General features: G+C 44.7%; 1 long non-coding RNA gene across 9 annotated transcripts in view; it reads right to left on the bottom strand.

Moving 5' to 3' along the window:
- Window positions 1-1,662: 1,662 nt before the first annotated feature.
- The window catches only part of LOC118586042, a 493,690-nt gene continuing 483,668 nt past the window's right edge, over window positions 1,663-11,684 (bottom strand). For 4 of the 9 annotated variants that reach the window (XR_004945273.1, XR_004945275.1, XR_004945279.1 and 1 more), the window contains one exon: window positions 4,607-5,279. This is a non-coding gene — a long non-coding RNA (uncharacterized LOC118586042). Of the gene's footprint in view, window positions 1,694-4,606; window positions 5,280-6,718; window positions 7,121-11,684 lie in introns of those variants that run through there. The other 5 variants (XR_004945276.1, XR_004945278.1, XR_004945272.1 and 2 more) reach the window with 5 other exon arrangements.

Raw genomic sequence — 11,684 nt, 5'->3', positions numbered from 1 at the left:
AATACACCAGTTATTTGTCCAGCCAACTATGTGATAGTACCTTCTGTCTCTTTCATAATAACTCTGTCTATAATATCAATCTTATGCTCTTGATCTTGTGTGTAACAAGTCTTTGGGGTTAGCAGCTACCCTGTTACACAGACAGGGTCTAAAACATCTTCAGGAAGAACACCAGGGATGGGTAGCCTGCCCAGCATGCAGCATCAAGTTTTGGCTCCAGAAATGAAATGCTGCAACTGTGGGATGGTGTGTGAGTGTGTGTGTGTGTGTGTGTGTGTGTGTGTGTGTGTGTGTGTGTGTGTGTGACACGAACTTCTGCCACCAACAAATGGGAGTTCCTGCCTTACAGCACACAAACTTCTGAACTACCCTGGTCAGCAGCAGAGTGCCACTGTCATAACCCTTCTAGAATCCTGAGCACCAGAAGGGGACCGTCAAAGGCCTGCCTGCAGGGCTTGTTGAGGCCACCAGTAAATGTCACGAGATTCTCCTTAACAAGATATGAAAACAGAGACTGTTCACTTATTCAAGATGATGAGGGCACTGAAGCGGTGTGCAGCAGGGGCCTAGGAGCACACGCCCTGGTGGTGGCAGGGGGTGAGCCTTGGGAATCTGCCCTTGAGACTCCAGTTCAAATGTAGTTTATATGTTGTTCATAGTCAGAGGTGATTGGGATTAGCAATTTAGTTGCTGGATGCCTCGAACTGATTTGATGGATGAGTATCTGTGCCAGCCTCTTCGAGTTGCCACAACTCAGTGAGAGAAGCAGAGGATAAGACTGGTCAGTGAGCTGATTTAGTGACACCCAGGAAATGTCTTGATTTTATTGATTTATTATTTTTGTACTTATTTAGGCTTTTTTGAGACAGGTTTTCTCTGTGTAGCCCTGGCCATCCTGGAACTAGCTTTGTAGACCAGGCTGGCCTCGAACTCACAAAGATCCGCCTGCCTCTGCCTCCTGGGTGCTGGGACTAACAGGCGTGTGCCACCATGCACTGCACTGCAGTGTGTTTTCCACATTTCCAAACAAGGCATCTCTCCCCTGGCAGTAGAGTCTCAAGATCTGCTTTTCTAAAAAAAATCCCTTCACTTCCAACAAATCCAACAGGCTGATCCTGTTTGAAGAGGCGATTTCAACTCAGAAGAATCATTTGCCTCTGTCCTCCTGCCACTGCATGATCTGGCTGAGAATAAAAATCAAAGGTTTAGCTTTCTAGAGCTGGTCATGCAGCACAGTCCCGAGAACTCAGCACTCAGGAAGCAGAGACAAGAGAATCACAAGTTCAAGGCCAGCCTTAGCACCTTGAGATCCTGTCTCAAACAAACAGAGACTAGGCAGACACTTCTCTAGTTTTTTGCTGGCAAGCATTGACACCACCAATAAAAACATGTAGACAATGATTTCCTGGGCCCTTGGATTCCTGACATTGCCAGTTAAAAACACAGATGCTAACATCGAACACCATGCATTTGAGGTCAACATGTAGCGAGAGGACCATACTTACCTCAGAGCTTATTATATTATAAATAGACCATAGAATACAAAAACAGAAAATCACAGTTGGTTTTCCCTGATGTGGTAGTGCATACCTTTAATCTCAGCACTCAGGAGGCAAAAGCAAGATGTCTGTGAGCTTGAGGGCAGCCTGGTCTACAAAGTGAGTTCCAGGCCAGCCAGAGTTACCATGAAGCCCTGTTTCAAAGAAAGCAAAAACAAAAACAACTATAGTTGGTTTATATATACAATCATAGTTACTAAAGTTTGATTGCCTTCACATATTTAGTACAGTGTGACAGAGATACCGAACTTCAAGGTAGACAACAATTCAATGTTTATGTTTTGTTTTAGAAATGGGTTCTTACATCCTTTTGCAGGCTAGCCTTGGATTCCTAAGCTGAAACATCTGCCAGCTCAGGATCCTGCAACCCCACTCCCTAGCCCCTGCTGAGGAAGCATCAGCAGTATCACCTGCACTTGCTAGACAAGGTTGACATTTTTCAAACATCCTCAGAATAGGCAGCCAGTCACCCTCCTGGCTCCACAGCCCCATGGTTCACACTGCTTTCAAACTGTGTTAGCTAGCATTGTGTTAACAGTGGTGACTTAGTTGGAAGGATTGCAGTTAGCACTTTGCCTCATCTTCTCAGTGGTGCTTGTCTGTCGCTCTGCTCAATCCCCAGGTGGACTTTAGCAGATGACTGTGTGCTGCTTGTTTCAGGAAGCGGGGTGTCTTACCATAAGGGGAGGACCCCAGGGTTTATGAAGCTTTTCCACAGCAAACTGAAAAACCTAAGTGTGGCCCTGAGTTAGTCAATTCGCTTCTGGGCTCTGTTCTGTTACTTACCTGGTGCATGACCTTCAGCAATTTACAGTTTTTCCTGTCTCATTCAGATCGTTAGTAAAATGGGGTGTATTACACACCTTTATATCACATTCAAGATTAAAACACTACCAGTTGCTTTGGCTGGAAACAACCTAAGTTACCATCAATAGAATGAACTATGTTGTGATCCAGACTAGCAAAGAGAGCCAGGCCATGGTAGCACACACTTTTGATCCCAGCACTCAGGAGGCAGAGGCAGGCAGATCTCGGTGAGTTCAAGGCCAGCCTAGCCTACAGAGTGAGTTCCAGGACTACCTGTCTCAAAAAATGAAAACCAAACCACACAGACTCACTGAGACATTTCACAGCAGGAGGGCCTGGAGAGACAGCCCAGCAGTTGTTAGCTTTCTGCTCTAGGATTCCAGTCCCAGCACCATGTGGTGGCTTACTAACTCCGATTCCGGGGCATCTCATGCTTTTTTATAACCTCCTCAGCCTTCTGTATGCATATGAAGTACATTCATACACTCAGGCACACACACACACACACACACACACACACACACACACACACACACACACACGCTCAAAAAGAGAGAAAGTGAGAGAGGGCTCCTGAAAGATAAAGTGCATGATGCACAGGCCTAATGTGAGTCCTACCCCTGGAACCCACATAGGAGTGGAAAGACTGAACTGTCCCCATGGAGTTTTCCTCATCCTAGTACTCAGAAAGTGGAGGCAGGAGGATCATGAGTTGAGTTCAAGGCCAGCTTTGGCTACATAGGGTATTCAAGGCCAATGTGGGGTACATGAGCCCTTTACAGGCTAATTTCAGTCACGTGACAAAACTTCCAGAACTCAAAGCATGCGGGCTGTTTCTAGGGGGCAGTATAACAATGGAATGGAAGAGATGCTGTACCCAATTCAGCCTTCTAAGATATGAACAGTGAAAGCCAACAACATCCCAGAATGGCAAGAACAACAACAAAAAATAAACTTGATCTCCCTGAACCATCAATTCTGCATGGGACAATCTCCCTGGAATGTTGCAAATTAGACCATATATGCAATAAAGTCTTATTACTTATTTATTTGAAACAGGGTCTCACTGTGTACCCTGGCTGGCCTGGCACTCATAAGGCCCTGCCTGATTTCAGAGATCCACTTGCCTCTGTTCCTATCTATCTATCTATCTATCTATCTATCTATCTATCTATCTACCTACCTAGCAGTCTTTGAGTATCTACTGATGTCTATCATCTATTAATCAATTTATATCTTATTTAGCATCTCTCATCGACCTGTTGATATATATGCATGGATTTGTTCATCATCTATATATCTACCTCTTTATTATCTATATGTATATACATATCTCTGTTATCTATCATCTGTCCCAGTCTGTCTAAAATATACATATGTATCTATTTATCTATCTATCTATCTATCTATCTATCATCTATCTACCTATGGTTCCAACCATACCTCTATCTTTCTGAGATTTGCACTTCTGGGGAACTGATAAAAAGTCTCTTTCTCTTCTTCTTTCACACGTCACTTCCAAGTATGCTTCTTGAAATGTTTGAACTGTTATCTGTGTCATAGTCAAGCTTGAAATTATGGTACTGGGCATTCCTGATGTATAGATACTGTAATTACTAAGGAAAGCTTTACAAACAACTGGCCCTTATGTAGGTAGGTACTGAGGGCTAAGTAACTGATTGGTTTTGGACTGAGGCCTAAGTACTCCTTTGCTGATATCTTTGAGTGTAGGAAATGTGACCCTTCCCCTTCTCAGCGTAGCCTTGCTCGCTGTCAGTCCTCAAAACGTCTGTCTCCTGACTGAAAGTAGTTTATGAGTAAAAACCTCTTAGGAGCGTGTCACAGCTTGAGGCTCTGTGATCTAAACACACTCTGGACCTTCACAAGTGCCCTCTCCTGCTTACCCAGCTGTGGACAGAGGTGGTAGGGTGGGATGGTGGCGTTTCCTTTACCTTTCCAAACCCTGGAGCTCATCTTCACGATGAGCCTCAGGTTTCATTTTGAGTTGAAATACGTTTCAACCCATTTCTTCTGTGTGAATGGATCTCAGGCTTTAGCTGTGAGTTAGTTTCCTCTGACTTCATAGTAAGAGCTGGATGTGGTGGTGCATGCCTGGAATTACAGCAGTGGGAGTGGGGGGAGGGGCGGATGCAGGAGAGTCAGGTGTTCAAGTCATCTTCTACACAGCACATTTGAGAGGCCAGCCTGGGCTACTGGAGACTCCAACTCAAAGGAAAAATAAAGGGAGGGAGGAAGGGAGGGAGGGAGGGAGGGAGGGAAGGAGGGGAAAAGCTCTTTCATGGTGAGAAGATTGGTACCCACGAAAATAACCTCTTCCTCCTGTCTTATTCTACATCGCCCAAAACCTTCATATCCATTGACTAATTTGATGATTACAGGACGACTCTGGAGCTTCTGGATCGTGTCCATGAGGCTTGGATTCTTTGCTTCTGTCTTTCAGTATGTTTGCAGGAGGCACAGTGGGGAATGCTCATGATCCCAGCACTTGGAAGATGGAGACAGTTATCAGGTTCTGAGTTAGCCTTGGCTACATATGGAGTTCAAGGCCAGTTTGGGCTGCACCAGACTCTGTCTTAGAAAGCAAAACAAGGTGGCTAATGGAGAGAGGCTCACTAGGCCCCATCCTCCCTGAGGGTCTTCAGATAGTTGATGGTTGCAAGGTGAGATATGTGTCATTGATCCTCACAGGTACTGGATGGGAGACTCTGGAGTTTGAATCCAACTTTGCCCAGCCAGGGAACACAGACGGGATGGTTACACACTCACATGCAGATGCTCTGTAGTGAAGACTGTAAGAGCCAGCGGGTCAGGGAATTTGCTGTCAGGTTATATCTCCTAGCGGCTTCAGAAGCTACCTCCATAAAGTTTCACCAACATGGCTGCCGACACAAACTAAATAAGGAAGACACCAATGAGCACACCAGACTGAAAAGGGAAAATCCCACGAGATTTCAACTCTATGCTGGGAGCAGGAGAGGTGGTCCTCCCCAGGGAAGAGCACAGCAGTTGACTGTCTGATTGCCAGTCAGCCCCAAACACAGGGTAATTATACAGACTCAACGGGTCATATTTAGGAATATATGTGTATATACTTACGCACATATACTTGCAACAACAAACAGTGAAAAAAGAGGCCATGAATGTGAAAGAGAGAGGAGAGCGACCTAGGGAGGGTTTAGAGGAAAAATGTAATAATTATCTCAAAAATGCTATAAAACAAGTTGATTACTTGCTTTTCAGATTTGATTCCTAAAATTAGCTTAGAAAGATTATAAAGGGGTCAAAAGGAAATTGGCAATATTTGTGCTGTGGACCACCAATTGCCCAGAACTGGAGTTGAGTCACCGGAGAGGGCCTGTCTGAGGGTTCTCAGATCGTCATGAACCCAAACTGAAGGGAAGGTTTTGTTGTGTTATCTAGCTCCAGAACCAGCTGCCCTGTATTTCATTTGTTTGTTTCTTGTCCTTTCCTGGGGGAGGAAGTTCTGATTAAAGAAAGCAGGGGCCAGCATGCTAGACAAGTGCTGTACCAGAGATGCGCCCCTTGTGTCTATGCCTATGGGGTTTTGTTTGTTTGTTTGTTTGTTTGTTTTTGTTTTGTTTTTCAAGACATGGTTTCTCTGTGCAGCTTTGATGCCTGTCCTGAATCTCTCTCTGTAGATCAGGCTGGCCTCAAACTCATAGAGATCTGGCTCTGCCTTCCGAGTACTGGGACAAAAGGCATGCACCACCACCGCCTGACTATGTCCTATGTTTTAAGATAAGGATGCTAAAATATGATGAATAAATTAAAGAAAAAAGGGCAAGAGAAAGACACGAAGGAGAGAGGGTGGGGTGATGAAAAGAGAAGACAGGACTGGACAGATGGCTCAGGGGTTAAGAGCACTGGCTGCTCTTCCAGAGGACCCAGGTTCAATTCCCAGCACCCACATGGTAGTTCACAACTGTCTGCAACTCTAGTGCCAGGGGGTTTGACACCTTCACACAGACATACATGAAGAATGTATGTACAGGGATTTAGCTCAGTGGTAGAGCGCTTGCCTAGCGCAAGGCCCTGGGTTGGGTCCTCAGCTCCGGGGGGTGGGTGGGGGAGTGGGGGGTGGGGTGGGGGGGGAGTGGGGTGTGGGGTGGGAACAACAAAATAACAAGAATGCATGCATATAAAATAAGAATAAAGAAAAAGACAGGAGGAAAGAGAGGGCAGAGAAAAGGGAAGGAAGCAATGGCAGGGAGGAGGGAAGACAGAAGGGGAGAGCATGAAAGGGAAAGAGCAAAATGTTTGGAACAACAGCCAACCAGGAGACAAAGGGACAGACAGACTGCACACATTACCAACAGAGTAAGGGACTTCAGAACTTCAGGATCAGCTGCACAAATACCCTGTGAACACCAGAGCATTGTTTCAGTGCTGAGATGGAACCCAGGCTTGACCGGCAACCTGAGAGTCTTTACATTTTTAGTTCTTGTTTGGCATGTGGGGAGACACCAGGAGTTTGGGTCCAGGGCCTGATCACCTACTTTCATGTCCTCTGAATATCTTCAGCCCAATGTCACATGGGCTTGGGAAGACAGAGGGATGGCTCAGCACTTGCTCCACAAGCTGGAAGAACTGAGTTCGGATCCCCAGCACCCATGTGACAAAGAAGATGACCATAGCACTGGGAGACTGAGACTGGAAGATCCTTGGGCCTCAGTCAAACCAAAATGGGTGAGCTCCAGGTTCACTGTGAGACCCTGTCTCAAGAAATAATGTTGAGAGTGAGAAAGAAAGACTCCAAACATCGACCTCTGACCTCCAAACGTGCATGCACACACATTTACCCCCCCCCCCCCCCCACACACACACACGCATTGTTTTTTTTCTGTTTTTAAAAGTTCATACAGGCCTGTGATCCCAGCACTGAGAAAACAGAAGCAGAAGGGCTGGGTAGAGCTCAAGGTCAGTTTGACTATAGATAGAGACCCTATCTCAGAAAGACAAAAAAGCATGCCTGAGGCTAGGCATGGCAATAAAAGCCTGTAATCCCAGCACTTTGTAGGTGGAGGCAGAAAGGTAAGCTTGGACTGTATATAGTAAGGAGCCAACCTGGGCTACTCAAATTCTGTGTCTGTCTGGCCACCCCAGAAGAAAAACAACAACAACAAAGCAAACAAACAAAAAACTAAGAAGAATCAAACGTGGCTATCACTTTGTGTGTCTTGATTTTTAATGTTTAGAAAGGGCAAAATAAACACAAGTAAATAAAATCTTCTATGACGCCTATGAAGTTATCCCCTCCACCTTTGAGGCAAGGTTTCACTATGTAGCCCTGGCTGTCCTGGCATTGATTTGTGGACCAGGATGGCTCTGAACTCACACTGTGTCCCAAGAGATAGGTCACAAGTGCCCTGACACCATGCAGGGCAGTGCATACTTTTTTAAAAACGAGGAATAAAATCCTAAGAAGAACAAAAGTAATATAATTTCTTTTTTCAACCTGGCCAAGGTATTAAAAGACAGTGGTCCATAAAAACTAAAGGGCTGGCCACAGCTCAGTGGTGTGGGTGCTCACCTAACATGGGTGAGGCTTTGGCTTTGATCTGCAGCACCAAACTGAACCAGAAGCCTGTCAAACAGCCTCAGGAAGGTCAGAAGCTCAAGGCTAAGCTTGGCTAAGTAGTGAGTTGTTGATACACAGAAAGTTCTAGGTCAGTCCTGGGATACATGAGACCTTGTCTTAAAAAAAGAACAAAACAAAACAAAAACCCTCCAAGGACATAGAGGTAGAGTGCTCGTGGAGCCTGGTCCAGGCCTGGCTTTGATTAGACCCGGGGAAGAATCAATGAAGTGATTTCATTACACAGAACTGTCTTGAGTTCTGGAATTTAAAATCATATACAACTCACAGAGGTAGGCAGATTTCTGGGGATTTGAGGGCAGCATGGTCTATATAGTGAATTCCAGGCCAGTAAGGGATACATAGTGAGAGTATGTCTTCATCAATCAATCAATCAAAATATCTAATTAGAAATCATGTATAGCCAGTTCTGGTGGTGCACACCTTTAATCCCTGTACTCAGGAGGCAAAGGCAGGAGGATCTCTGTGAGTTTGAGGCCAGCCTGATCTACAGAGTGCCAGGACAGCTGGAGCTACACAGAGAAACCCTGTGTTGAAAAAACAATAACAAAGAACTTTACTATTCTTTAATATAAAAAGTTGATAATGAGGAACAGAAAACACAGACCACTAAAAGCCCATTCTGTGTGTGTATTCGTCTTGAACTACATGGTCTACATTGGAGGCTGGTTCCCCCATAGAGTGCTTGTTTGGCATGCACAAAGAAGGCCCAGCTCTACCACCAGCACTGAACCAAGTGAGGGGACAAATGCCAGCATCCCAAAGCTTGAGAAACATAAGCAGAGGGTTGGGAGTCCAGGGTCATCCTTAGTTACATCATAAGCTCAAAGTCAACCCGGACTACACAAGACTCTGTCTACAAACAATAATAAAAACACGTTCAAAAAATAATAATCTAAGTAGATGCCCTAGTATATCAAGACCTGCAATCACAAGACAAGATTCATGTTGGGGTTTTCGTAAATGTCATTCTAAGGCTCAAAACAAAGCTAGAAGTCGGAAGGTATTGGAAGACCAGCAACATGGCGCAGTAAGTTAGGGCTGCTGTCAAGTCTCACAACCTAAACTCAATCCCTGGGATCCACGTGGCGGAGAGAGGAGAAACCACTGCCCTAAGTTGTTCTCTGACTTCCATAGGCTCCATGGTATGAGCTTGCCCAAATACTTGTGCAATTGTGTGTGCGCAGACACAAGTGCGCATGCACGCATGCATACACATTTTTAACATTTTAATGTAAAAAACATTAAAGTAGTCTGTATAAAACAAAATAAAACAAGACACTTTTTTTGTTGTTTTGAGATGGGGTGTGGGGTGGTGGTGGTGGTGGTGGTGGTGGTGGTGGTGGTGGTGGTGTTTACTATGTAAACTGGCTACCCTGAAACTCACCTCATAGACCAGACTAGCCTTGAGCTCACTAAGATCTGCCTGCCCTCCACCTCTGGAGTACTGTGAGTCAAGGAGTGCACCACCATACTAGGAGTCCATAAACAAACAAACACAGAAATAAATAAATAAAAATTTAACTAATAATTGTACTTAATTATCCTATTTATATCATTTTACCCCACATCTGAGTACAGGCCCTCCCTTGGCCAACTTGTCTGCCTACAGATCCACAGCCCAAAGGAGGTCATTTCCTGCTAGATTTCTACAGTGCTGGTGGACAGTGTCATCACTGGGACGTGCTTAAGACAAAGAAGGTCATCTTGAGCGTTAAGAGGGAAAGCAAGGGTGCTCTGTAATAAGAGGGAAGCTCTAAATCCATGTATTTAAAATTGATCACTACCCTCCTAGCTAATCTGTTGTCATGTCTAAGTTTCCTCGAGTAGAAAATAATCTACACTTCCAACTAAGTTATTCATGGTCCAGTTTGTCCTCAGAATACTATAATAGGCTTTGTGGAGATAACTTTTATAATAGGGACTTAATGGAGTAAGAAGACGAGCAAGTTCCAGCCTTGGACACAAGCATTTGTACAGAGCACCTCCCTACCCTACCCCCAGCCTGTATCCTACAGGATATTCAGCCTTAGAATCTAATTTTCACAAAAGAATTCGATGGAAAGACATGGCAGCCGCTTCCTATGGGGAGGGGCTTACCATGTGCAGAGCTGGCCCAGGCTAAATAACAAGTAGGGATGAGGGCAGAGCCCCTTAGTGCTTCTTCTAGTGCGTGGCCCAGGCCCCCCTGCTCTCCCAGGGAAAGGGAAATTTGAGCGGTGCACTCTGGGAAAAAAAAAAAGTGTGTGTGTGTGTGTGTGTGTGTGTGTGTGTGTGTGAGAGAGAGAGAGAGAGAGAGAGAGAGAGAGAGAGAGAGAGAGGGAGAGGGAGAGGGAGAGGGAGAGGGAGAGGGAGAGGGAGAGGGGGAGGGAGGGAGGGAGGGAGGGAGGGAGAGAGAGAGAGTTTATCCACATCAGCTTTATTCCCAAAGCTTCAGATAGCTTAAACTAAGCATAACTCTGCTGGAAGACACTGTTACATTTTGTCATTCTCTCTCTCTCTCTCTCTCTCTCTCTCTCTCTCTCTCTCTCTCTCTCTCTCTCTCTCTCTCTCTCTCTCTCTCTCTCCCTCCCTCCCTCCCTCCCTCCCTCCCTCTCTCTCTCTCTCTTTTTACCTCTGTGTGATGTTGCTTTCCTTATTTACAAATTTCCTCTACTTTGTATCCAAATGGAGCCTCTTAGTCATTTGCTTTACAAAGTAGCAAGGAACTTAAGGCAAACAATTCATCATCAATCCCACAGCCTCGCCTGTCCTGAGGTGTTAAAATCCCTCCTTTAAAACATTTCCAAACAGCTACACACTTTACTACATAACAAGGTTACAAGTTCTTTATTCATGAATTTTAATAATTGGCTTCTGTTTCTACCACATGATAACCACCTTAGTTTGTTACAGAACTGCCTACCTTATTTGCATATTTGTAGCAAAGTATATAAAAGAGTAAAGATGTTTGGTTTACTATTTACATAAAAATGATTTTACTCAGATAGGGATTCTGAATCAGATACTTTAACACTTCTAACTTTTGAAAGCAGAGCTTCATGCGTTTTAATGATTTCTAGGGCTGACAATGTCTCGCTTGCCTTCCGAAGTGTTTATACTGTCCCCAATAACACTTGGCAAATGCTGTCGTCTCTGGCTAAATCCTCACTTAGGGCGCATGCTATGCCTCTGTGAGACAGGGTCAGGAGGTCAGAATTGATTTTGGAGGCCACCTGGAGAGTCTAGGCCACGAACTGACTCAAAAAATTTATATCAGAGCGGGAATAGACCACCTCCCACGGTCAGATCTGGCCTGACACTCCAACCACAGGCCCAGCATTGCAGACAGGCTTGGGGAGAGGGCAGAGTTGTCGACCCCAAGAGCTGACCTCTTCAAACTTCAGGAGAATTTTTTTGGCAGTTACCACGGTGACTGGGTACTCTAAAGGCTTATCCTTCTTACTGAATGGAGGAGGAAAAAAAATAGGAAAAAATATGTTAAAACCTACCTCATAGACATGTGTATCACAGTTAACATTTTTTTAAAAAGAATGAGGATGGCCTTGACTTGTTTATACTTTGGCTATTAATAAAGACCTAAAAGATGCTCTTTCAAATTACAAAATTTGATGTTTGAAGTTATACTGTTTTCATGTTTGTTGTGTGCCTGTCTTTTTCTTTTTTCTCCTTTTTTTTTG

Source organism: Onychomys torridus, chromosome 6 (genome assembly GCF_903995425.1).
Source record: "Onychomys torridus chromosome 6, mOncTor1.1, whole genome shotgun sequence".
NCBI lineage: Eukaryota > Metazoa > Chordata > Mammalia > Rodentia > Cricetidae > Onychomys > Onychomys torridus.
Note: the sequence above shows the minus strand (reverse complement) of the source record. Positions and strands in the feature narration are given on the sequence as shown.